Here is a 25,957-nt window from a genome sequence, read left to right as displayed (position 1 = left end):
GGAGTGGAGTTTGCAAGTGAAAAGAATCTATGTGTTCCCCACAAGCAAGGTGAAGGACGGCTTTCACACACACTTATCTGTCAGAACTCAGCATGTGGGGATAAGTTCGTTCATCTAGCACAAAAGGAGCAGGATGCAGGAGATACTTTTACTCTGGTTTCCCAGTTTGTTTCCTAGTGCCGGTTTGAAGTTCCTGCATTTTTCACTGTAAAACCGAGTTGGAGCTATTACCTCCACTTTTATATGTATGGATTGGGGTTTGCAACTCAAAAGGAACTTTGTGTTCCCAAAAATTTAGGCGAAGGACGGCTTTCACACACACTTATCTATCAGAAATGAGCATGTGGAGAGACGTTCGTTCCTCTAGCACAAATGGAACGGGTTGCAGGAGAAACTTTTACTCTGGTTTCTCAGTTTGTTTCCTAGTGCCGGTTTGAATTTCCTGCAGTTTTTACTGTAAAACCGAGTTGGAACTAGTACCTCCCCATATATATGTATGGATTGGAGTTTGCAAGTGAAAAGAAACTTTGTGTTCCCAACAAGCTATGTGGAGGACGGAATTCACACACACTTAACTCTCAGAACTGAGCATGTGGAGAGACGTTCGTTCATCTAGCACAAAGGGAACGGGTTGCAGGAGAAACTTTTACTCTGGTTTCTCAGTCTGTTTCCTGTTGCCGGTTTGAAGTTCCTGCAGTTTTCACTGTAAAACCGAGTTGGAGCTAGTACTTCCCCATATATATGTATGGAGTGGGGTTTGCAAGTGAAAAGCATCTTTGTGTTCCCAACAAGCTAGGAGAAGGTTGCTTTCAAATACACTTATCCCTCAGAACTGAGCATGTGGAGAGACGTTCGTTCAGCTATCACAAAGGGAACGGGTTGCAGGAGAAACTTTTACTCTGTTTTCTCAGTTTGTTTCCTAGTGCCGGTTTCAATTTCCTGCAGTTTTTACTGTAAAACCGAGTTGGAACTAGTACCTCCCCATATATATCTATCGAGTGGAGTTTTCAAGTGAAAAGAAGCCTTGTGTTCAAAACAAGCTAGGTGAAGTACGTCTTTCACACACATATATCTCTCAGAACTGAGCATGTGGAGAGACGATCGTTCATCTAGCAGAAAGGGAACGCGTTGCAGGAGAAATTTTTACTCTGGTTTCTCAGTATGTTTCCTAGTTCCGGTTTGAAGTTCCTGCAGTTTTCACTGTAAAATCGAGTTGGAGCTTGTACCTCCCCATATATATGTATGGAGTGCAGTTTGCAATTGAAATGAATCTTTGTGTTCCCAAAAAGCTAGGTGAAGAACGGCTTTCACACACACTTATCTCTCAGATTTGAGCATGTGGAGATACATTCGTTCATCTAGGAAAAAGGGAACGGTTACAGGGGAAACTTTTACTCTGGTTTCTCATTATGTGTCCTGTTACCGGTTTGAAGTTCCTGCAGTTTTCAATGTAAATCCGAGTTGGAGCTAGAACCTCCCCATTTATATGTATAGAATGGAGGTTGCAATTGAAAAGAAACTTTTTTTTTCCCAACAAGCTAGGTGAAGCACGGCTTTCATACACACTTATCTCTCAGAACAGAGCAGGTGGGGAGACGTGAGTTCATCTAGCACAAAGGGAACGGGTTGCAGGAGAAACTTTTACCCTGGTTTCTCAGTCTGTTTCCTACTGCCGGTTTGAAGTTCCTGCAGTTTTCACTGTAAAACCGAGTTGGAGCTAGTACCTCCCCATATATATGTATGGAGTGGAGTTTGCAACCGAAAAGGTACTTTGTGTTCCCTACAAACTAGGTGAAGTACGGCTTTCACACACATTTATCTCTCAGAACTGAGCATGTGGAGAGACGTTCGTTCATCTAGCACAATGGGAACGTGTTGAAGGAGAAATTTTTACTCTGGGTTCTCAGTCTGTTTCCTAGTGCCGGTTTGAAATTCCTGCAGTTTTCACTGTAAATCCGAGTTGGAGCTAGTACCTCCCCATATATATATATGGAGTGGAGTTTGCAAGTGAAAAGAAACTATGTGTTCCCCACAAGCAAGGTGAAGGACGGCTTTCACACACACTTATCTGTCAGAACTCAGCATGTGGGGATAGGTTCGTTCATCTAGCACAAAAGGAGCAGGATGCAGGAGATACTTTTACTCTGGTTTCCCAGTTTGTTTCCTAGTGCCGGTTTGAAGTTCCTGCATTTTTCACTGTAAAACCGAGTTGGAGCTAGTACCTCCACTTTTATATGTATGGATTGGGGTTTGCAACTCAAAAGGAACTTTGTGTTCCCAAAAATTTAGGTGAAGGACGGCTTTCACACACACTTATCTCTCAGAACTGAGCATGTGGAGAGACGTTCGTTCCTCTAGCACAAATGGAACGGGTTGCAGGAGAAACTTTTACTCTGGTTTCTCAGTTTGTTTCCTAGTGCCGGTTTGAATTTCCTGCAGTTTTTACTGTAAAACCGAGTTGGAACTAGTACCTCCCCATATATATGTATGGAGTGGAGTTTGCAAGTGAAAAGAAACTTTGTGTTCCCAACAAGCTATGTGGAGGACGGAATTCACACACACTTAACTCTCAGAACTGAGCATGTGGAGACACGTTCGCTCATCTAGCACAAAGGGAACGGGTTGCAGGAGAAAATTTTACTCTGGTTTCTCAGTCTGTTTCCTGTTGCCGGTTTGAAGTTCCTGCAGTTTTCACTGTAAAACCGAGTTGGAGCTAGGACTTCCCCATATATATGTATGGAGTGGGGATTGCAAGTGAAATGCATCTTTGTGTTCCCAACAAGCTAGGAGAAGGATGCTTTCAAATACACTTATCCCTCAGAACTGAGCATGTGGAGAGACGTTCGTTCAGCTAGCACAAAGGGAACGGGTTGCAGGAGAAACTTTTACTCTGGTTTCTCAGTCTGTTTCCTAGTGCCTGTTTGAAGTTCCGGAAGTTTTCACTGTAAAACCGAGTTGGAGCTAGTACCTCCCCATATATATCTATCGAGTGGAGTTTTCAAGTGAAAAGAAGCCTTGTGTTCAAAACAAGCTAGGTGAAGTACAGCTTTCACACACATATATCTCTCAGAACTGAGCATGTGGAGAGACGATCGTTCATCTAGCAGAAAGGGAACGCGTTGCAGGAGAAATTTTTACTCTGGTTTCTCAGTATGTTTCCTAGTTCCGGTTTGAAGTTCCTGCAGTTTTCACTGTAAAACCGAGTTGGAGCTTGTACCTCCCCATATATATGTATGGAGTGCAGTTTGCAATTGAAATGAAACTTTGTGTTCCCAAAAAGTTAGGTGAAGGACGGCTTTCACACACACTTATCTCTCAGATTTGAGCATGTGGAGATACATTCGTTCATCTAGGACAAAGGGAACGGTTACAGGGGAAACTTTTACTCTGGTTTCTCATTATGTGTCCTGTTACCGGTTTGAAGTTCCTGCAGTTTTCACTGTAAATCCGAATTGGAGCTAGAACCTCCCCATTTATATGTATAGAATGGAGATTGCAATTGAAGAGAAACTTTTTTTTCCCAACAAGCTAGGTGAAGCACGGCTTTCATACACACTTATCTCTCAGAACTGAGCAGGTGGGGAGACGTGAGTTCATCTAGCACAAAGGGAACGGGTTGCAGGAGAAACTTTTACCCTGGTTTCTCAGTATGTTTCCTACTGCCGGTTTGAAGTTCCTGCAGTTTTCACTGTAAAACCGAGTTGGAGCTAGTACCTCCCCATATATATGTATGGAGTGGAGTTTGCAACCGAAAAGGTACTTTGTGTTCCCTACAAACTAGGTGAATTACGGCTTTCACACACATTTATCTCTCAGAACTGAGCATGTGGGGTGACGTTCGTTCATCTAGCACAATGGGAACGGGTTGAAGGAGAAATTTTTACTCTGGGTTCTCAGTCTGTTTCCTAGTGCCGGTTTGAAATTCCTGCAGTTTTCACTGTAAATCCGAGTTGGAGCTAGTACCTCCCCATATATATATATGGAGTGGAGTTTGCAAGTGAAAGAAACTATGTGTTCTCCACAAGCTAGGTGAAGGACGGCTTTCACACACACTTATCTGTCAGAACTCAGCATGTGGGGATAGGTTCGTTCATCTAGCACAAAAGGAGCAGGATGCAGGAGATACTTTTACTCTGGTTTCCCAGTTTGTTTCCTAGTGCCGGTTTGAAGTTCCTGCATTTTTCACTGTAAAACCGAGTTGGAGGTAGTACCTCCACTTTTATATGTATGGATTGGAGTTTGCAACTCAAAAGGAACTTTGTGTTCCCAAAAATTTAGGCGAAGGACGGCTTTCACACACACTTATCTCTCAGAACTGAGCATGTGGAGAGACGTTCGTTCCTCTAGCACAAAGGAAACGGATTGCAGGAGAAAATTTAATGTGGTTTCTCAGTTTGTTTCCTAGTGCCGGTTTGAAGTTCCTGCAGTTTTTACTGTAAAACCGAGTTGGAACTAGTACCTACCCATATATATGTATGGAGTGGAGTTTGCAATTGAAAAGAAACTTTGTGTTCCCAACAAGCTATGTGAAGGACGGCTTTCACACACAATAATCTCTCAGAACTGAGCATGTAGAGAGACGTTCGTTCATCTAGCAGAAAGGGAACGGGTTGCAGAGGAAACTTTTACTCTGGTTTCTCAGTCTGTTTCCAACTGCCGGTTTGAAGTTCCTGCAGTTTTCACTCTAAAAAAGATTTGGAGCTAGTACCTCCCCATATATATTTATGGAGTGGAGTTTGCAACTGAAAAGAATCTTTGTGTTCCCAAAAAGCTAGTTGAAGGACGGCTTTCACATACACTTATCTCTCAGAACTGAGCATGTGGAGAGACGTTCGTTCATCTAGCACAAAGGGAACGGGTTGCAGGAGAAACTATTACTCTGGTTTCTCAGTCTGTTTCCTGTTGCCGGTTTGAAGTTCCTGCAGTTTTCACTGTAAAACCGAGTTCGAGCTAGTACTTACCCATATATATGTATGGAGTGGAGTTCGCAATTTAAAAGTAACTTTGTGTTCCCAACAAGCTAGGTGAATGACGGCTTTCACACACACTTATCTCTCAGAACTGAGCATGTGGAGAGACGTTCGTTCATCTAGCACGAAGGGAACGGGTTGCAGGGGAAACTTTTACTCTGGTTTCTCAGTCTGTTTCCAACTGCCGGTTTGAAGTTCCTGCAGTTTTCACTGTAAAACCAAGTTGGAGCTAGTACCTTCCCATATATATGTATGGAGTGGGGTTTGCAAGTGAATAGCATCTTTGTGTTCCCAACAAGCTAGGAGAAGGACGGCTTTTAAATACACTTATCTCTCAGAACTGAGCATGTGGAGAGACGTTCGTTCATCTAGCACAAAGGGAACGTTTTGCAGGAGAAACATTTAATCTGCTTTCTCAGTCTGTTTCCTAGTGCCGGTTTGAAGTTCCTGCTGTTTTCACTTTAAAACCGAGTTGGAGCTAGTACCTCCCCATATATATGTATGGAGTGGAGATTACAAGCGTAAAGAAGCTTTGTGTTCAAAACAAGCTAGGTGAAGGACGGCTTTCACACACACATATCTCTCAGAACTGAGCATGTGGAGAGACGTTCGTTCATCTAGCACAAAGGGAACCCGTTGCAGGAGAAACTTTTACTCTAGTTTCTCAGACTGTTTCCTACTGCCGGTTTGAATTTCCTGCAGTTTTCACTGTAAAACCAAGTTGGAGCTTGTACCACACCATATATATGTATGGAGTGGAGTTTGCAACTTAAAAGAAACTTTGTGTTCCCAAAAAGCTAGGTGAAGGACGGCTTTCACACACACTTATCTCTCAGAACTGGGCATGTGGAGATACTTTCGTTCATCTGGCAAAAAGGGAACGGGTTGCAGGAGAAACTTTTACTCTGGTTTCTCAGTCTGTGCCCTGTTGCCGGTTTGAAGTTCCTGCAGTTTTCACTGTAAAACCGAGTTGGAGATAGAACCTCCCCATATATATGTTTGGAGTGGATATTGCAAGTGAAAAAAAACTATGTGTTCCCAAGAAGCTAGTTGAAGGACGGCTTTCACACACACTTATATCTCAGAACTGAGCATGTGGAGAGACGTTCTTTCATCAAGCAGAAACGGAACGGGTTGCAGGAGAAACTTTTACTCTGGTTTCTCAGTCTGTTTCCTACTGCCGGTTTGAAGTTCCTGCAGTTTTCACTGTAAAACCGAGTTGGAGCTAGTACCTCCCCATTTATATGTTTGGAGTGGAGTTTGCAAGTGAAAGGAAACTTTGTGTTCCCAACAAGCTAGTTGAAGGACGGCTTTCACACACACTTATCTCTCAGAACTGAGCATGTGGAGAGACGTTCGTTCATCTAGCAAAAGGGGAACGGGTTGCAGGCGAAACTATTTCTCTGGTTTCTCAATCTGATTCCTAGTGCCGGTTTGAAGTTCCTGCAGTTTTCACTGTAAAACAGAGGTGGAGCTAGTACCTCCCAATATATATGTATGGAGTGGAGTTTGCAAGTGAAAAGAAACTTTGTGTTCCCAACAAGCTATGTGGAGGACGGCTTTCACTTACACTTATCTCTCAGAACTAAGCATGTGGAGAGACGTTCGTTCATCTAGCACAAAGGTAACGGGTTGCAGGGGAAACTTTTACTCTGGTTTCTCAGTCTGTTTCCAACTGCCGGTTTGAAGTTCCTGCAGTTTTCACTCTAAAAAAGATTTGGAGCTAGTACCTCCCCATATATATTTATGGAGTGGAGTTTGCAACTGAAAAGAAACTTTGTGTTCCCAACAAGCTAGTTGAAGGACGGCTTTCACATACACTTATCTCTCAGAACTGAGCATGTGGAGAGACGTTCGTTCATCTAGCACAAAGGGAACGGGTTGCAGGAGAAACTATTACTCTGGTTTCTCAGTCTGTTTCCTGTTGCCGGTTTGAAGTTCCTGCAGTTTTCACTGTAAAACCGAGTTCGAGCTAGTACCTACCCATATATATGTATGGAGTGGAGTTCGCAATTGAAAAGTAACTTTGTGTTCCCAACAAGCTAGGTGAATGACGGCTTTCACACACACTTATCTCTCAGAACTGAGCATGTGGAGAGACGTTCGTTCATCTAGCACGAAGGGAATGGTTTGCAGGGGAAACTTTTACTCTGGCTTCTCAGTCTGTTTCCAACTGCCGGTTTGAAGTTCCTGCAGTTTTCACTGTAAAACCGAGTTGGAGCTAGTACCTCCCCATATATATGTATGGAGTGGGGTTTGCAAGTGAATAGCATCTTTGTGTTCCCAACAAGCTAGGAGAAGGATGGCTTTCAAATACACTTATCCCTCAGAACTGAGCATGTGGAGAGACTTTCGTTCATCTAGCACAAAGGGAACGTTTTGCAGGAGAAACATTTACTCTGGTTTCTCAGTCTGTTTCCTAGTGCCGGTTTGAAGTTCCTGCTGTTTTCACTGTAAAACCGAGTTGGAGATAGTACCTCCCCTTATATATGTATTGAGTGGAGTTTTCAAGTGAAAAGAAGCTTTGTTTTCAAAACAAGCTAGGTGAAGTACGGCTTTCACACACATATATCTCTCAGAACTGAGCATGTGGAGAGACGATCGTTCATCTAGCAAAAGGGAACGCGTTGCAGGAGAAACTTTTACTCTGGTTTCTCAGTCTGTTTCCTAGTGCCGGTTTGAATTTCCTGCAGTTTTCCCTGTAAAACCGATTTGGAGCTTGTACCTCCCCATATATATGTATGGAGTGCAGTTTGCAATTGAAAAGAAACTTTGTGTTCCCAACAAGCTATTTGAAGGACGGCTTTCACACACAATAATCTCTCAGAACTGAGCATGTAGAGAGACGTTCGTTCATCTAGCACAAAGGGAACGGGGTGCAGGAGAAACTTTTACCCTGGTTTCTCAGTATGTTTCCTACTGCCGGTTTGAAGTTCCTGCAGTTATCACTGTAAAACCGAGTTGGAGCTAGTACCTCCCCATATATATGTATGGAATGGAGTTTGCAACGGAAAAGGAACTTTGTGTTCCCTACAAGCTATGTGAAGTACGGCTTTCACACACATTTACTCTCAGAACTGAGCATGTGGAGAGACGTTCGTTCATCTAGCACAATGGGAACGTGTTGAAGGAGAAATTTTTATTCTGCTTTCTCAGTCTGTTTCCTAGTGCCGGTTTGAAATTCCTGCAGTTTTCACTGTAAATCCGAGTTGGAGCTAGTACCTCCCCATATATATATATGGAGTGGAGTTTGCAAGTGAAAAGAAACTATGTGTTCCCCACAAGCTAGGTGAAGAACGGCTTTCACACACACTTATCTGTCAGAACTCAGCATGAGGGGATAGGTTCGTTCATCTAGCACAAAAGGAGCAGGATGCAGGAGATACTTTTACTCTGGTTTCCCAGTTTGTTTCCTAGTGCCTGTTTGAAGTTCCTGCATTTTTCACTGTAAACCGAGTTGGAGCTAGTACCTCCACTTTTATATGTATGGATTGGAGTTTGCAACACAAAAGGAACTTTGTGTTCCCAAAAATTTAGGCGAAGGACGGCTTTCACACACACTTATCTCTCAGAAATGAGCATGTGGAGAGACGTTCGTTCATCTAGCACAAAGGGAACGGGTTGCAGGAGAAACTTTTACTCTGGTTTCTCAGTCTGTTTCCTGTTGCCGGTTTGAAGTTCCTGCAGTTTTCACTGTAAAACCGAGTTGGAGCTAGTACTTCCCCATATATATGTATGGAGTGGGGTTTGCAAGTGAAAAGCATCTTTGTGTTCCCAACAAGCTAGGAGAAGGATAGTTTCAAATACACTTACCCCTCAGAACTGAGCATGTGGAGAGACGTTCGTTCATTTAGCACAAAGGGAACGTGTTGCAGGAGAAACTTTTACTCTGGTTTCCCAGTCTGTTTCCTAGTGCCGGTTTGAAGTTCCTGAAGTTTTCACTGTAAAACCGAGTTGGAGCTAGTACCTCCCCATATATATGTATGGAGTGGAGTTTGCATCTGAAAAGAAACTTTGTGTTCCCAAAAAGCTAGGTGAAGGACGGCTTTCACACACACTTATCTCTCAGAACTGAGCATGTGGAGAGACGTTCGTTCATCTAGCACAAAGGGAAATGGTTGCAGGAGAAACTTTTACTCTGGGTTCTCAATCTGTTTCCTAGTGCCGGTTTGAAGTTCCTGACGTTTTCACTGTAAAACTGAGTTGGAGCTATTACCTCCCGATTTATATGTATGGAGTGGAGTTTGCAAGTGAAAAGAAACTATGTGTTCCCCACAAGCTAGGTGAAGGCGGCTTTCACACACACTTATCTCTCAGAACTCAGCTTGTGGGGAGAGGTTCGTTCATCTAGCACAAAGGGAACAGGATGGAGGAGATACTTTTACTCTGGCTTCCCAGTATGTTTCCTAGTGCCGGTTTGAAGTTCCTGCAGTTTTCACTGTAAAACCAATTTGGAGCTTGTACCTCCCCATATATATTTATGGAGTGGAGTTTGCAAGTGAAAAGGAACTTTGTGTTCCAAACAAGCTAGGTGAAGGACGGCTTTCACACACAATTATCTCTCAGAACTGAGCATGTGGAGAGACGTTCGTTCATCTAGCACAAAGGGAACGGGTTGCCGGGGAAACTTTTACTCTGGTTTCTCAGTCTGTTTCCAACTGCCGGTTTGAAGTTCCTGCAGTTTTCACTCTAAAAAAGATTTGGAGCTAGTACCTCCCCATATATATTTATGGAGTGGAGTTTGCAACTGAAAAGAAACTTTGTGTTCCCAACAAGCTAGTTGAAGGACGGCTTTCACATACACTTATCTCTCAGAACTGAGCATGTGGAGAGACGTTCGTTCATCTAGCACAAAGGGAACGGGTTGCAGGAGAAACTATTACTCTGGTTTCTCAGTCTGTTTCCTGTTGCCGGTTTGAAGTTCCTGCAGTTTTCACTGTAAAACCGAGTTCGAGCTAGTACCTACCCATATATATGTATGGAGTGGAGTTCGCAATTGAAAAGTAACTTTGTGTTCCCAACAAGCTAGGTGAATGACGGCTTTCACACACACTTATCTCTCAGAACTGAGCATGTGGAGAGACGTTCGTTCATCTAGCACGAAGGGAATGGTTTGCAGGGGAAACTTTTACTCTGGCTTCTCAGTCTGTTTCCAACTGCCGGTTTGAAGTTCCTGCAGTTTTCACTGTAAAACCGAGTTGGAGCTAGTACCTCCCCATATATATGTATGGAGTGGGGTTTGCAAGTGAATAGCATCTTTGTGTTCCCAACAAGCTAGGAGAAGGATGGCTTTCAAATACACTTATCCCTCAGAACTGAGCATGTGGAGAGACTTTCGTTCATCTAGCACAAAGGGAACGTTTTGCAGGAGAAACATTTACTCTGGTTTCTCAGTCTGTTTCCTAGTGCCGGTTTGAAGTTCCTGCTGTTTTCACTGTAAAACCGAGTTGGAGATAGTACCTCCCCTTATATATGTATTGAGTGGAGTTTTCAAGTGAAAAGAAGCTTTGTTTTCAAAACAAGCTAGGTGAAGTACGGCTTTCACACACATATATCTCTCAGAACTGAGCATGTGGAGAGACGATCGTTCATCTAGCAAAAGGGAACGCGTTGCAGGAGAAACTTTTACTCTGGTTTCTCAGTCTGTTTCCTAGTGCCGGTTTGAATTTCCTGCAGTTTTCCCTGTAAAACCGATTTGGAGCTTGTACCTCCCCATATATATGTATGGAGTGCAGTTTGCAATTGAAAAGAAACTTTGTGTTCCCAACAAGCTATTTGAAGGACGGCTTTCACACACAATAATCTCTCAGAACTGAGCATGTAGAGAGACGTTCGTTCATCTAGCACAAAGGGAACGGGGTGCAGGAGAAACTTTTACCCTGGTTTCTCAGTATGTTTCCTACTGCCGGTTTGAAGTTCCTGCAGTTATCACTGTAAAACCGAGTTGGAGCTAGTACCTCCCCATATATATGTATGGAATGGAGTTTGCAACGGAAAAGGAACTTTGTGTTCCCTACAAGCTATGTGAAGTACGGCTTTCACACACATTTACTCTCAGAACTGAGCATGTGGAGAGACGTTCGTTCATCTAGCACAATGGGAACGTGTTGAAGGAGAAATTTTTATTCTGCTTTCTCAGTCTGTTTCCTAGTGCCGGTTTGAAATTCCTGCAGTTTTCACTGTAAATCCGAGTTGGAGCTAGTACCTCCCCATATATATATATGGAGTGGAGTTTGCAAGTGAAAAGAAACTATGTGTTCCCCACAAGCTAGGTGAAGAACGGCTTTCACACACACTTATCTGTCAGAACTCAGCATGAGGGGATAGGTTCGTTCATCTAGCACAAAAGGAGCAGGATGCAGGAGATACTTTTACTCTGGTTTCCCAGTTTGTTTCCTAGTGCCTGTTTGAAGTTCCTGCATTTTTCACTGTAAACCGAGTTGGAGCTAGTACCTCCACTTTTATATGTATGGATTGGAGTTTGCAACACAAAAGGAACTTTGTGTTCCCAAAAATTTAGGCGAAGGACGGCTTTCACACACACTTATCTCTCAGAAATGAGCATGTGGAGAGACGTTCGTTCATCTAGCACAAAGGGAACGGGTTGCAGGAGAAACTTTTACTCTGGTTTCTCAGTCTGTTTCCTGTTGCCGGTTTGAAGTTCCTGCAGTTTTCACTGTAAAACCGAGTTGGAGCTAGTACTTCCCCATATATATGTATGGAGTGGTGTTTGCAAGTGAAAAGCATCTTTGTGTTCCCAACAAGCTAGGAGAAGGATAGTTTCAAATACACTTACCCCTCAGAACTGAGCATGTGGAGAGACGTTCGTTCATTTAGCACAAAGGGAACGTGTTGCAGGAGAAACTTTTACTCTGGTTTCCCAGTCTGTTTCCTAGTGCCGGTTTGAAGTTCCTGAAGTTTTCACTGTAAAACCGAGTTGGAGCTAGTACCTCCCCATATATATGTATGGAGTGGAGTTTGCATCTGAAAAGAAACTTTGTGTTCCCAAAAAGCTAGGTGAAGGACGGCTTTCACACACACTTATCTCTCAGAACTGAGCATGTGGAGAGACGTTCGTTCATCTAGCACAAAGGGAAATGGTTGCAGGAGAAACTTTTACTCTGGGTTCTCAATCTGTTTCCTAGTGCCGGTTTGAAGTTCCTGACGTTTTCACTGTAAAACTGAGTTGGAGCTATTACCTCCCGATTTATATGTATGGAGTGGAGTTTGCAAGTGAAAAGAAACTATGTGTTCCCCACAAGCTAGGTGAAGGCGGCTTTCACACACACTTATCTCTCAGAACTCAGCTTGTGGGGAGAGGTTCGTTCATCTAGCACAAAGGGAACGGGATGGAGGAGATACTTTTACTCTGGCTTCCCAGTATGTTTCCTAGTGCCGGTTTGAAGTTCCTGCAGTTTTCACTGTAAAACCAATTTGGAGCTTGTACCTCCCCATATATATTTATGGAGTGGAGTTTGCAAGTGAAAAGGAACTTTGTGTTCCAAACAAGCTAGGTGAAGGACGGCTTTCACACACAATTATCTCTCAGAACTGAGCATGTGGAGAGACGTTCGTTCATCTAGCAAAAAGGGAACGGGTTTCAGGAGAAACTTTTACTCTCTATTCTCACTCTGTTTCCTAGTGCCGGTTTGAAATTCCTGCTATTTTCACTGTAAAACTGAGTTGGAGCTAGTACCTCCCCATATATATTTATGGAGTGGAGTTTGCAAGTGAAAAGAAACTTCGTGTTCCCATCAAGCTAGGTGAAGGACGGCTTTCACACACAATTATCTCTCCGAACTGAGCATGTGGAGAGACGTTCGTTCAGCTAGCACAAAGAACGGGTTGCAGGAGAAACATTTACTCTGGGTTCTCAATCTGTTTCCTAGTGCCGGTTTGAAGTTCCTGCATTTTTCACTGTAAATCAGAGTTGGAGCTATTACCTCCCCATTTATATGTATGGAGTGGAGTTTGCAATTGAAAAGAAACTATGTGTTCCCCACAAGCTAGGTGAAGGACGGCTTTCACACACACTTATCTCTCAGAACTCAGCCTGTGGGGAGAGGTTCGTTCATCTAGCACAAAGGGAACGGGATGGAGGAGATATTTTTACTCTGGTTTCCCAGTATGTTTCCTTCTGGAGGTTTTAAGTTCCTGCAGTATTCACTGTAAAACCGAGTTGGAGCTAGTACCTCCGCATATATATGTATGGAGTGGAGTTTGCAAGTGAAAAGAAACTTCGTGTTTCCAACAAGCTAGGTGAAGGACGGCTTTCACACACAATTATCTCTCCGAAATGAGCATGTGGAGAGACGTTTGTTCATCTAGCACAAAGGGAACGGGTTTCAGGAGAAACTTTTACTCTCTATTCTCACTCTGTTTCCTACTGCCGGTTTGAAATTCCTGCTCTTTTCACTGTAAAACCGAGTTGGAGCTAGTACCTCCCCATATATATTTATGGAGTGGAGTTTGCAAGTGAAAAGAAACTTCGTGTTCCCATCAAGCTAGGTGAAGGACGGCTTTCACACACAATTATCTCTCCGAACTGAGCATGTGGAGAGACGTTCGTTCAGCTAGCACAAAGGGAACTGGTTGAAGGAGAAACTTTTACTCTGGTTTCTCAGTATGTTTCCTACTGGAGGTTTTAAGTTCCTGCAGTATTCACTGCAAAACCGAGTTGGAGCTAGTAGCACCCAATATATATGTATGGAGTGGAGTTTGCAAGTGATAAGAAACTTTGTGTTCCCAACAAGCTAGGTGAAGGACTTCTTTCACACACACTTATCTCTCAGAACTGAGCATGTGGAGAGACGTTCGTTCATCTAGCACAAAGGAAACGGGTTGCAGGAGAAACTCTTACTCTGGTTTCTCAGTCTGTTTCCTACTGCCGGTTTGAAGTTCCTGCAGTTTTCACTGTAAAACCGAGTTGGAGCTAGTACCTCCCCATATATATGTATGGAGTGGAGTTTGCATCTGAAAAGAAACTTTGTGTTCCCAAAAAGCTAGGTGAAGGACGGCTTTCACACACACATATCTCTCAGAACTGAGCATGTGGAGATATATTCGTTCATCTGGCACAAAGGAAACGGGTTGCAGGAGAAACTCTTACTCTGGTTTCTCTGTCTGTGTCCTGTTCCCGGTTTGAAGGTCCTGCAGTTTTCACTGTAAAACTGAGTTGGAGCTATTACCTCCCCATTTATATGTATGGAGTGGAGTTTGCAAGTGAAAAGAAACTATGTGTTTCCGACAAGCTAGGTGAATGCGGATTTCACACACACTTATCTCTCAGAACTCAGCATGTGGGGAAAGGTTCGTTCATCTAGCACAAAGGGAACGGGATGGAGGAGATACTTTTACTCTGGCTTCCCAGTATATTTCCTAGTGCCGGTTTGAAGTTCCTGCAGTTTTCACTGTAAAACCAATGTGGAGCTTGTACCTCCCCATATATATTTATGGAGTGGAGTTTGCAAGTGAAAAGGAACTTTGTGTTCCAAACAAGCTAGGTGAAGGACGGCTTTCACACACACTTATCTCTCCGAACTGAGCATGTGGAGAGACGTTCGTTCAGCTAGCACAAAGAACGGGTTGCAGGAGAAACATTTACTCTGGGTTCTCAATCTGTTTCCTAGTGCCGGTTTGAAGTTCCTGCATTTTTCACTGTAAAACAGAGTTGGAGCTATTACCTACCCATTTAGATGTATGGAGTGGAGTTTGCAATTGAAAAGAAACTATGTGTTCCCCACAAGCTAGGTGAAGGACGGCTTTCACACACACTTATCTCTCCGTACTCAGCCTGTGGGGAGAGGTTCGTTCATCTAGCACAAAGGGAACGGGAGGGAGGAGATACTTTTACTCTGGTTTCCCAGTATGTTTCCTAGTGCCGGTTTGAAGTTCCTGCAGTTTTCACTGTAAAACCAATTTGGAGCTTGTACCTCCCCATATATATTTATGGAGTGGAGATTGCAAGTGAAAAGGAACTTTGTGTTCCAAACAAGCTAGGTGAAGGACGGCTTTCACACACAATTATCTCTCAGAACTGAGCATGTGGAGAGACGTTCGTTCATCTAGCACAAAGGGAACGGGTGGCAGGAGAAACTTTTACTCTCTATTCTCACTCTGTTTCCTAGTGCCGGTTTGAAGTTCCTGCTATTTTCACTGTAAAACCGAGTTGGAGCTAGTACCTCCCCATATATATTTATGGATTGGAGTTTGCAAGTGAAAAGAAACTTCGTGTTCCCATCAAGCTAGGTGAAGGACGGCTTTCACACACAATTATCTCTCCGAACTGACCATGTGGAGAGACGTTCGTTCAGCTAGCACAAAGAACGGGTTGCAGGAGAAACATTTCCTCTGGGTTCTCAATCTGTTTCCTAGTGCCGGTTTGAAGTTCCTGCATTTTTCACTGTAAAACAGAGTTGGAGCTATTACCTCCCCATTTATATGTATGGAGTGGAGTTTGCAATTGAAAAGAAACTATGTGTTCCCCACAAGCTAGGTGAAGGACGGCATTCACACACACTTATCTCTCAGAACGCAGCCTGTGGGGAGAAGTTCGTTCATCTAGCACAAAGGGAACGGGATAGAGGGGATACTTTTACTCTGGTTTCCCAGTATGTTTCCTACTGGAGGTTTTAAATTCCTGCAGTATTCAATGTAAAACCGAGTTGGAGCTAGTACCTCCGCATATATATGTATGGAGTGGAGTTTGCAAGTGAAAAGAAACTTCGTGTTTCCAACAAGCTAGGTGAAGGACGGCTTTCACACACATTTATCTCTCCGAACTGAGCATGTGGAGAGACGTTCGTTCAGCTAGCACAAAGGGAACTGGTTGAAGGAGAAACTTTTACTCTGGTTTCTCAGTATGTTTCCTACTGGAGGTTTTAAGTTCCTGCAGTATTCACTGCAAAACCGAGTTGGAGCTAGTAGCACCCAATATATATGTATGGAGTGGAGTTTGCAAGTGATAAGAAACTTTGTGTTCCCAACAAGCTAGGTGAAGGACTTCTTTCACACACACTTATCTCTCAGAACTGAGCATGTGGAGAGACGTTCGTTCATCTAGCACAAAGGAAACGGGTTGCAGGAGAAACTTCTACTCTGGTTTCTCAGTCTGTTTCCTACTGCCGGTTTGAAGTTCCTGCAGTTTTCACTGTAAAACCGAGTTGGAGCTAGTACCTCCCCATATATATGTATGGAGTGGAGTTTGCATCTGAAAAGAAACTTTGTGTTCCCAAAAAGCTAGGTGAAGGACGGCTTTCACACACACATATCTCTCAGAACTGAGCATGTGGAGATATATTCGTTCATCTGGCACAAAGGGAACGGGTTGCAGGAGAAACTTTTACTCTGGTTTCTCTGTCTGTGTCCTGTTCCCGGTTTGAAGGTCCTGCAGTTTTCACTGTAAAACCGAGTTGGAGCTAGTACCTCCCTATATATATGTATGGAGTGGAGTTTGCAAGTGACAAGTAACTTTGTGTTCCCAACAAGCTAGTTGAAGTACGGCTTTCACACACACTTATCTCTCAGAACTGAGCATGTGGAGAGACTTTCGTTCATCTAGCACAAAGGGAAATGGTTGCAGGAGAAACTTTTACTCTGGGTTCTCAATCTGTTTCCTAGTGCCGGTTTGAAGTTCCTGCAGTTTTCACTGTAAAACTGAGTTGGAGCTATTACCTCCCCATTTATATGTATGGAGTGGAGTTTGCAAGTGAAAAGAAACTATGTGTTTCCGACAAGCTAGGTGAAGGCGGCTTTCACACACACTTATCTCTCAGAACTCAGCATGTGGGGAGAGGTTCGTTCATCTAGCACAAAGGGAACGGGATGGAGGAGATACTTTTACTCTGGCTTCCCAGTATGTTTCCTAGTGCCGGTTTGAAGTTCCTGCAGTTTTCACTGTAAAACCAATGTGGAGCTTGTACCTCCCCATATAAATTTATGGAGTGGAGTTTGCAAGTGAAAAGGAACTTTGTGTTCCAAACAAGCTAGGTGAAGGACGGCTTTCACACACACTTATCTCTCAGAACTGAGCATGTGGAGAGACGTTCGTTCAGCTAGCACAAAGAACGGGTTGCAGGAGAAACATTTACTCTGGGTTCTCAATCTGTTTCCTAGTGCCGGTTTGAAGTTCCTGCATTTTTCACTGTAAAACAGAGTTGGAGCTATTACCTCCCCATTTATATGTATGGAGTGGAGTTTGCAATTGAAAAGAAACTATGTGTTCCCCACAAGCTAGGTGAAGGACGGCTTTCACACACACTTATCTCTCCGTACTCAGCCTGTGGGGAGAGGTTCGTTCATCTAGCACAAAGGGAACGGGATGGAGGAGATACTTTTACTCTGGTTTCCCAGTATGTTTCCTAGTGCCGGTTTGAAATTCCTGTAGTTTTCACTGTAAAAACAAGTTGGAGCTTGTACCTCCCCATATATATGTATGGAGTGGAGTTTGCAAGTGAAAAGGAACTTTGTGTTCCAAACAAGCTAGGTGAAAGACGGCTTTCACACACACTTATCTCTCAGAACTGAGCATGTGGAGAGAGTTTCTTTCATCTAGCACAAAGGGAACGGGTTGCAGGAGAAACTTTTACTCTCTATTCTCACTCTGTTTCCTAGTGCCGGTTTGAAGTTCCTGCTGTTTTCACTCTAAAACCGAGATGGAGCTAGTACCTCCGCATATATATGTATGGAGTGGAGTTTGCAAGTGAAAAGAAACTTCGTGTTCCCAACAAGCTAGTTGAAGGACGGCTTTCACACACACTTATCTCACAGAACTGAGCATGTGGAGAGACGTTCGTTCATCTAGCACAATGGGAACGGGTTGCAGGAGAAACTTTTACTCTGGATTCTCAGCCTGTTTCCTAGTGCCGGTTTGAAGTATCTGAAGTTTTCACTGTAAAACCGAGTTGGAGCTAGTAGCACCCAATATATATGTATGGAGTGGAGTTTGCAAGTGAAAAGAAACTTTGTGTTCCCAACAAGCTTGGTGAAGGACTTCTTTCACACACACATATCTCTCAGAACTGAGCATGTGGAGAGACGTTCGTTCATCTAGCACAAAGGGAACGGTTTGCAGGAGAAAATTTTACTCTGGTTTCTCAGTCTGTTTCCTGTTGCCGGTTTGAAGTTCCTGCAGTTTTCACTGTAAAACCGAGTTGGAGCTAGTACCTCCCCATATATATGTATGGAGTGCAGTTTGCATCTGAAAAGAAACTTTGTGTTCCCAAAAAGCTAGGTGAAGGACGGCTTTCACACACACATATCTCTCAGAACTGAGCATGTGGAGATATATTCGTTCATCTGGCACAAAGGGAACGGGTTGCAGGAGAAACTTTTACTCTGGTTTCTCAGTCTGTGTCCTGTTCCCGGTTTTAAGTTCCTGCAGTTTTCACTGTAAAACCGATTTGGAGCTAGTACCTCCCTATATATATGTATGGAGTGGAGTTTGCAAGTGACAAGAAACTTTGTGTTCCCAACAAGCTAGTTGAAGGACGGCTTTCACACAAACTTATCTCTCAGAACTGAGCATGTGGAGAGACGTTCGTTCATCTAGCACAAAGGGAAATGGTTGCAAGAGAAACTTTTACTCTGGGTTCTCAATCTGTTTCCTAGTGCCGGTTTGAATATCCTGCAGTTTTCACTGTAAAACTGAGTTGGAGCTATTACCTCCCCATTTATATGTATGGATTGGAGTTTGCAAGTGAAAAGGATCTTAGTGTTCCCAACAAGCTAGGTGAAGGACGGCTTTCACACACACTTATCTCTCAGAACTGTGCATGTGGAGAGACGTTCGTTCATCTAGCACAAAGGGAACGGGTTGCAGGAGAAACATTTACTCTCTATTCTCACTCTGTTTCCTAGTGCCAGTTTGAAGTTCCTGCTGTTTAAACTGTAAAACCGAGATGGAGCTAGTACCTCCCCTTATATATATATGGAGTGGAGTTTGCAAGTGAAAAGAAACTTCATGTTCCCAACAAGCTAGGTGAAGTACGGCTTTCACACACACTTATCTCTCAGAACACAGCATGTGGGGAGAGGTTCGTTCACCTAGCACAAAGGGAACGGGATGGAGGAGATACTTTTACTCTGACTTCCCAGTATGTTTCCTAGTGCCGGTTTGAAGTTCCTGCAGTTTTCACTGTAAAACCAAGTTGGAACTTGTACCTCCCCATATATATTTATGGAGTGGAGTTTGCAAGTGAAAAGGATCTTAGTGTTCCCAACAAGCTAGGTGAAGGACGGCTTTCACACACACTTATCTCTCAGAACTGTGCATGTGGAGAGACGTTCGTTCCTCTAGCACAAAGGAAACGGATTGCAGGAGAAAATTTAATGTGGTTTCTCAGTTTGTTTCCTAGTGCCGGTTTGAAGTTCCTGCAGTTTTTACTGTAAAACCGAGTTGGAACTAGTACCTACCCATATATATGTATGGAGTGGAGTTTGCAATTGAAAAGAAACTTTGTGTTCCCAACAAGCTATGTGAAGGACGGCTTTCACACACAATAATCTCTCAGAACTGAGCATGTAGAGAGACGTTCGTTCATCTAGCACAAAGGGAACGGGGTGCAGGAGAAACTTTTATTCTGCTTTCTCAGTCGGTTTCCTAGTGCCGGTTTGAAGATCCTGCAGTTTTCACTGTAATACCGAGTTTGAGCTAGTATTTCCCCATATATATATATGGAGTGGAGTTTGCAAGTGAAAAGAATCTTTGTGTTCCCAACAAGCTAGGAGAAGGACGGCTTTTAAATACACTTATCTCTCAGAACTGAGCATGTGGAGAGACGTTCGTTCATCTAGCACAAAGGGAACGTTTTGCAGGAGAATCATTTACTCTGCTTTCTCAGTCTGTTTCCTAGTGCCGGTTTGAAGTTCCTGCTGTTTTCACTGTAAAACCGAGTTGGAGCTAGTACCTCCCCATATATATGTATGGAGTTGATATTACAAGCGAAAAGAAGCTTTGTGTTCAAAACAAGCTAGGTGAAGGACGGCTTTCACACACACATATCTCTCAGAACTGAGCATGTGGAGAGACGTTCGTTCATCTAGCACAAAGGGAACCCGTTGCAGGAGAAACTTTTACTCTAGTTTCTCAGTCTGTTTCCTACATCCGGTTTGAATTTCCTCCAGTTTTCACTGTAAAACCAAGTTGGAGCTTGTACCACACCATATATATGTATGGAGTGGAGTTTGCAACTTAAAAGAAACTTTGTGTTCCCAAAAAGCTAGGTGAAGGACGGCTTTCAAACACACTTATCTCTCAGAACTGGGCCTGTGGAGATACTTTCGTTCATCTGGCAAAAAGGGAACGGGTTGCAGGAGAAACTTTTACTCTGGTTTCTCAGTCTGTGCACTGTTGCCGGTTTGAAGTTCTTGCAGTTTTCACTGTAAAACCGAGTTGGAGATAGAACCTCCCCATATATATGTTTGGAGTGGATATTGCAAGTGAAAAAAAACTATGTGTTCCCAAGAAGATAGGTGAAGGACGGCTTTCACACACATTTATATCTCAGAACTGAGCATGTGGAGAGACGTTCTTTCATCAAGCAGAAACGGAACGGGTTGCAGGAGAAACTTTTACTCTGGTTTCTCAGTCTGTTTCCTACTGCCGGTTTGAAGTTCCTGCAGTTTTCACTGTAAAACCGAGTTGGAGCTAGTACCTCCCCATTTATATGTTTGGAGTGGAGTTTGCAAGTGAAAGGAAACTTTGTGTTCCCAACAAGCTAGTTGAAGGACGGCTTTCACACACACTTATCTCTCAGAAATGAGCATGTGGAGAGACGTTCGTTCATCTAGCAAAAGGGGAACGGGTTGCAGGCGAAACTATTACTCTGGTTTCTCAGTCTGATTCCTAGTGCCGGTTTGAAGTTCCTGCAGTTTTCACTGTAAAACAGAGGTGGAGCTAGTACCTCCCAATATATATGTATGGAGTGGAGTTTGCAAGTGAAAAGAAACTTTGTGTTCCCAACAAGCTATGTGGAGGACGGCTTTCACTTACATTTAACTCTCAGAACTAAGCATGTGGAGAGACGTTCGTTCATCTAGCACAAAGAGAACGGGTTGCAGGGGAAACTTTTACTCTGGTTTCTCAGTCTGTTTCCAACTGCCGGTTTGAAGTTCCTGCAGTTTTCACTCTAAAAAAGATTTGGAGCTAGTACCTCCCCATATATATTTATGGAGTGGAGTTTGCAACTGAAAAGAATCTTTGTGTTCCCAAAAAGCTAGTTGTAGGACGGCTTTCACATACACTTATCTCTCAGAACTGAGCATGTGGAGAGACGTTCGTTCATCTAGCACAAAGGGAACGGGTTGCAGGAGAAACTATTACTCTGGTTTCTCAGTCTGTTTCCTGTTGCCGGTTTGAAGTTCCTGCAGTTTTCACTGTAAAACCGAGTTCAAGCTAGTACTTACCCATATATATGTATGGAGTGGAGTTCGCAATTTAAAAGTAACTTTGTGTTCCCAACAAGCTAGGTGAATGACGGCTTTCACACACACTTATCTCTCAGAACTGAGCATGTGGAGAGACGTTCGTTCATCTAGCACGAAGGGAACGGGTTGCAGGGGAAACTTTTACTCTGGTTTCTCAGTCTGTTTCCAACTGCCGGTTTGAAGTTCCTGCAGTTTTCACTGTAAAACCAAGTTGGAGCTAGTACCTTCCCATATATATGTATGGAGTGGGGTTTGCAAGTGAATAGCATCTTTGTGTTCCCAACAAGCTAGGAGAAGGACGGCTTTTAAATACACTTATCTCTCAGAACTGAGCATGTGGAGAGACGTTCGTTCATCTAGCACAAAGGGAACGTTTTGCAGGAGAAACATTTAATCTGCTTTCTCAGTCTGTTTCCTAGTGCCGGTTTGAAGTTCCTGCTGTTTTCACTTTAAAACCGAGTTGGAGCTAGTACCTCCCCATATATATGTATGGAGTGGAGATTACAAGCGAAAAGAAGCTTTGTGTTCAAAACAAGCTAGGTGAAGGACGGCTTTCACACACACATATCTCTCAGAACTGAGCATGTGGAGAGACGTTCGTTCATCTAGCACAAAGGGAACCCGTTGCAGGAGAAACTTTTACTCTAGTTTCTCAGACTGTTTCCTACTGCCGGTTTGAATTTCCTGCAGTTTTCACTGTAAAACCAAGTTGGAGCTTGTACCACACCATATATATGTATGGAGTGGAGTTTGCAACTTAAAAGAAACTTTGTGTTCCCAAAAAGCTAGGTGAAGGACGGCTTTCACACACACTTATCTCTCAGAACTGGGCATGTGGAGATACTTTCGTTCATCTGGCAAAAATGGAACGGGTTGCAGGAGAAACTTTTACTCTGGTTTCTCAGTCTGTGCCCTGTTGCCGGTTTGAAGTTCCTGCAGTTTTCACTGTAAAACCGAGTTGGAGATAGAACCTCCCCATATATATGTTTGGAGTGGATATTGCAAGTGAAAAAAAACTATGTGTTCCCAAGAAGCTAGTTGAAGGACGGCTTTCACACACACTTATATCTCAGAACTGAGCATGTGGAGAGACGTTCGTTCATCTAGCACAAAGGGAACGGGTTGCAGGAGAAACTATTACTCTGGTTTCTCAGTCTGTTTCCTGTTGCCGGTTTGAAGTTCCTGCAGTTTTCACTGTAAAACCGAGTTCGAGCTAGTACCTACCCATATATATGTATGGAGTGGAGTTCGCAATTGAAAAGTAACTTTGTGTTCCCAACAAGCTAGGTGAATGACGGCTTTCACAGACACTTATCTCTCAGAACTGAGCATGTGGAGAGACGTTCGTTCATCTAGCACGAAGGGAATGGTTTGCAGGGGAAACTTTTACTCTGGCTTCTCAGTCTGTTTCCAACTGCCGGTTTGAAGTTCCTGCAGTTTTCACTGTAAAACCGAGTTGGAGCTAGTACCTCCCCATATATATGTATGGAGTGGGGTTTGCAAGTGAATAGCATCTTTGTGTTCCCAACAAGCTAGGAGAAGGATGGCTTTCAAATACACTTATCCCTCAGAAATGAGCATGTGGAGAGACTTTCGTTCATCTAGCACAAAGGGAACGTTTTGCAGGAGAAACATTTACTCTGGGTTCTCAATCTGTTTCCTAGTGCCGGTTTGAATATCCTGCAGTTTTCACTGTAAAACTGAGTTGGAGCTATTACCTCCCCATTTATATATATGGATTGGAGTTTGCAAGTGAAAAGGATCTTAGTGTTCCCAACAAGCTAGGTGAAGGACGGCTTTCACACACACTTATCTCTCAGAACTGTGCATGTGGAGAGACGTTCGTTCATCTAGCACAAAGGGAACGGGTTGCAGGAGAAACATTTACTCTCTATTCTCACTCTGTTTCCTAGTGCCAGTTTGAAGTTCCTGCTGTTTAAACTGTAAAACCGAGATGGAGCTAGTACCTCCCCTTATATATATATGGAGTGGAGTTTGCAAGTGAAAAGAAACTTCATGTTCCCAACAAGCTAGGTGAAGTACAGCTTTCACACACACTTATCTCTCAGAACACAGCATGTGGGGAGAGGTTCGTTCACCTAGCACAAAGGGAACGGGATGGAGGAGATACTTTTACTCTGACTTCCCAGTATGTTTCCTAGTGCCGGTTTGAAGTTCCTGCAGTTTTCACTGTAAAACCAAGTTGGAGCTTGTACCTCCCCATATATATTTATGGAGTGGAGTTTGCAAGTGAAAAGGATCTTAGTGTTCCCAACAAGCTAGGTGAAGGACGGCTTTCACACACACTTATCTCTCAGAACTGTGCATGTGGAGAGACGTTCGTTCCTCTAGCACAAATGAAACGGATTGCAGGAGAAAATTTAATGTGGTTTCTCAGTTTGTTTCCTAGTGCCGGTTTGAAGTTCCTGCAGTTTTTACTGTAAAACCGAGTTGGAACTAGTACCTACCCATATATATGTATGGAGTGGAGTTTGCAATTGAAAAGAAACTTTGTGTTCCCAACAAGCTATGTGAAGGACGGCTTTCACACACAATAATCTCTCAGAACTGAGCATGTAGAGAGACGTTCGTTCATCTAGCACAAAGGGAACGGGGTGCAGGAGAAACTTTTATTCTGCTTTCTCAGTCGGTTTCCTAGTGCCGGTTTGAAGATCCTGCAGTTTTCACTGTAATACCGAGTTGGAGCTAGTATTTCCCCATATATATATATGGAGTGGAGTTTGCAAGTGAAAAGAATCTTTGTGTTCCCAACAAGCTAGGAGAAGGACGGCTTTTAAATACACTTATCTCTCAGAACTGAGCATGTGGAGAGACGTTCGTTCATCTAGCACAAAGGGAACGTTTTGCAGGAGAATCATTTACTCTGCTTTCTCAGTCTGTTTCCTAGTGCCGGTTTGAAGTTCCTGCTGTTTTCACTGTAAAACCGAGTTGGAGCTAGTACCTCCCCATATATATGTATGGAGTTGATATTACAAGCGAAAAGAAGCTTTGTGTTCAAAACAAGCTAGGTGAAGGACGGCTTTCACACACACATATCTCTCAGAACTGAGCATGTGGAGAGACTTTCGTTCATCTAGCACAAAGGGAACCCGTTGCAGGAGAAACTTTTACTCTAGTTTCTCAGTCTGTTTCCTACATCCGGTTTGAATTTCCTCCAGTTTTCACTGTAAAACCAAGTTGGAGCTTGTACCACACCATATATATGTATGGAGTGGAGTTTGCAACTTAAAAGAAACTTTGTGTTCCCAAAAAGCTAGGTGAAGGACGGCTTTCAAACACACTTATCTCTCAGAACTGGGCATGTGGAGATACTTTCGTTCATCTGGCAAAAAGGGAACGGGTTGCAGGAGAAACTTTTACTCTGGTTTCTCAGTCTGTGCACTGTTGCCGGTTTGAAGTTCTTGCAGTTTTCACTGTAAAACCGAGTTGGAGATAGAACCTCCCCATATATATGTTTGGAGTGGATATTGCAAGTGAAAAAAAACTATGTGTTCCCAAGAAGATAGGTGAAGGACGGCTTTCACACACATTTATATCTCAGAACTGAGCATGTGGAGAGACGTTCTTTCATCAAGCAGAAACGGAACGGGTTGCAGGAGAAACTTTTACTCTTGTTTCTCAGTCTGTTTCCTACTGCCGGTTTGAAGTTCCTGCAGTTTTCACTGTAAAACCGAGTTGGAGCTAGTACCTCCCCATTTATATGTTTGGAGTGGAGTTTGCAAGTGAAAGGAAACTTTGTGTTCCCAAAAAGCTAGTTGAAGGACGGCTTTCACATACACTTATCTCTCAGAACTGAGCATGTGGAGAGACGTTCGTTCATCTAGCACAAAGGGAACGGGTTGCAGGAGAAACTATAACTCTGGTTTCTCAGTCTGTTTCCTGTTGCCGGTTTGAAGTTCCTGCAGTTTTCACTGTAAAACCGAGTTCGAGCTAGTACTTACCCATATATATGTATGGAGTGGAGTTCGCAATTTAAAAGTAACTTTGTGTTCCCAACAAGCTAGGTGAATGACGGCTTTCACACACACTTATCTCTCAGAACTGAGCATGTGGAGAGACGTTCGTTCATCTAGCACGAAGGGAACGGGTTGCAGGGGAAACTTTTACTCTGGTTTCTCAGTCTGTTTCCAACTGCCGGTTTGAAGTTCCTGCAGTTTTCACTGTAAAACCAAGTTGGAGCTAGTACCTTCCCATATATATGTATGGAGTGGGGTTTGCAAGTGAATAGCATCTTTGTGTTCCCAACAAGCTAGGAGAAGGACGGCTTTTAAATACACTTATCTCTCAGAACTGAGCATGTGGAGAGACGTTCGTTCATCTAGCACAAAGGGAACGTTTTGCAGGAGAAACATTTAATCTGCTTTCTCAGTCTGTTTCCTAGTGCCGGTTTGAAGTTCCTGCTGTTTTCACTTTAAAACCGAGTTGGAGCTAGTACCTCCCCATATATATGTATGGAGTGGAGATTACAAGCGAAAAGAAGCTTTGTGTTCAAAACAAGCTAGGTGAAGGACGGCTTTCACACACACATATCTCTCAGAACT

This window comes from Camelus bactrianus, chromosome 1 (genome assembly GCF_048773025.1).
Source record: "Camelus bactrianus isolate YW-2024 breed Bactrian camel chromosome 1, ASM4877302v1, whole genome shotgun sequence".
In the NCBI taxonomy this organism is placed as follows: domain Eukaryota; kingdom Metazoa; phylum Chordata; class Mammalia; order Artiodactyla; family Camelidae; genus Camelus; species Camelus bactrianus.
Note: the sequence above shows the minus strand (reverse complement) of the source record.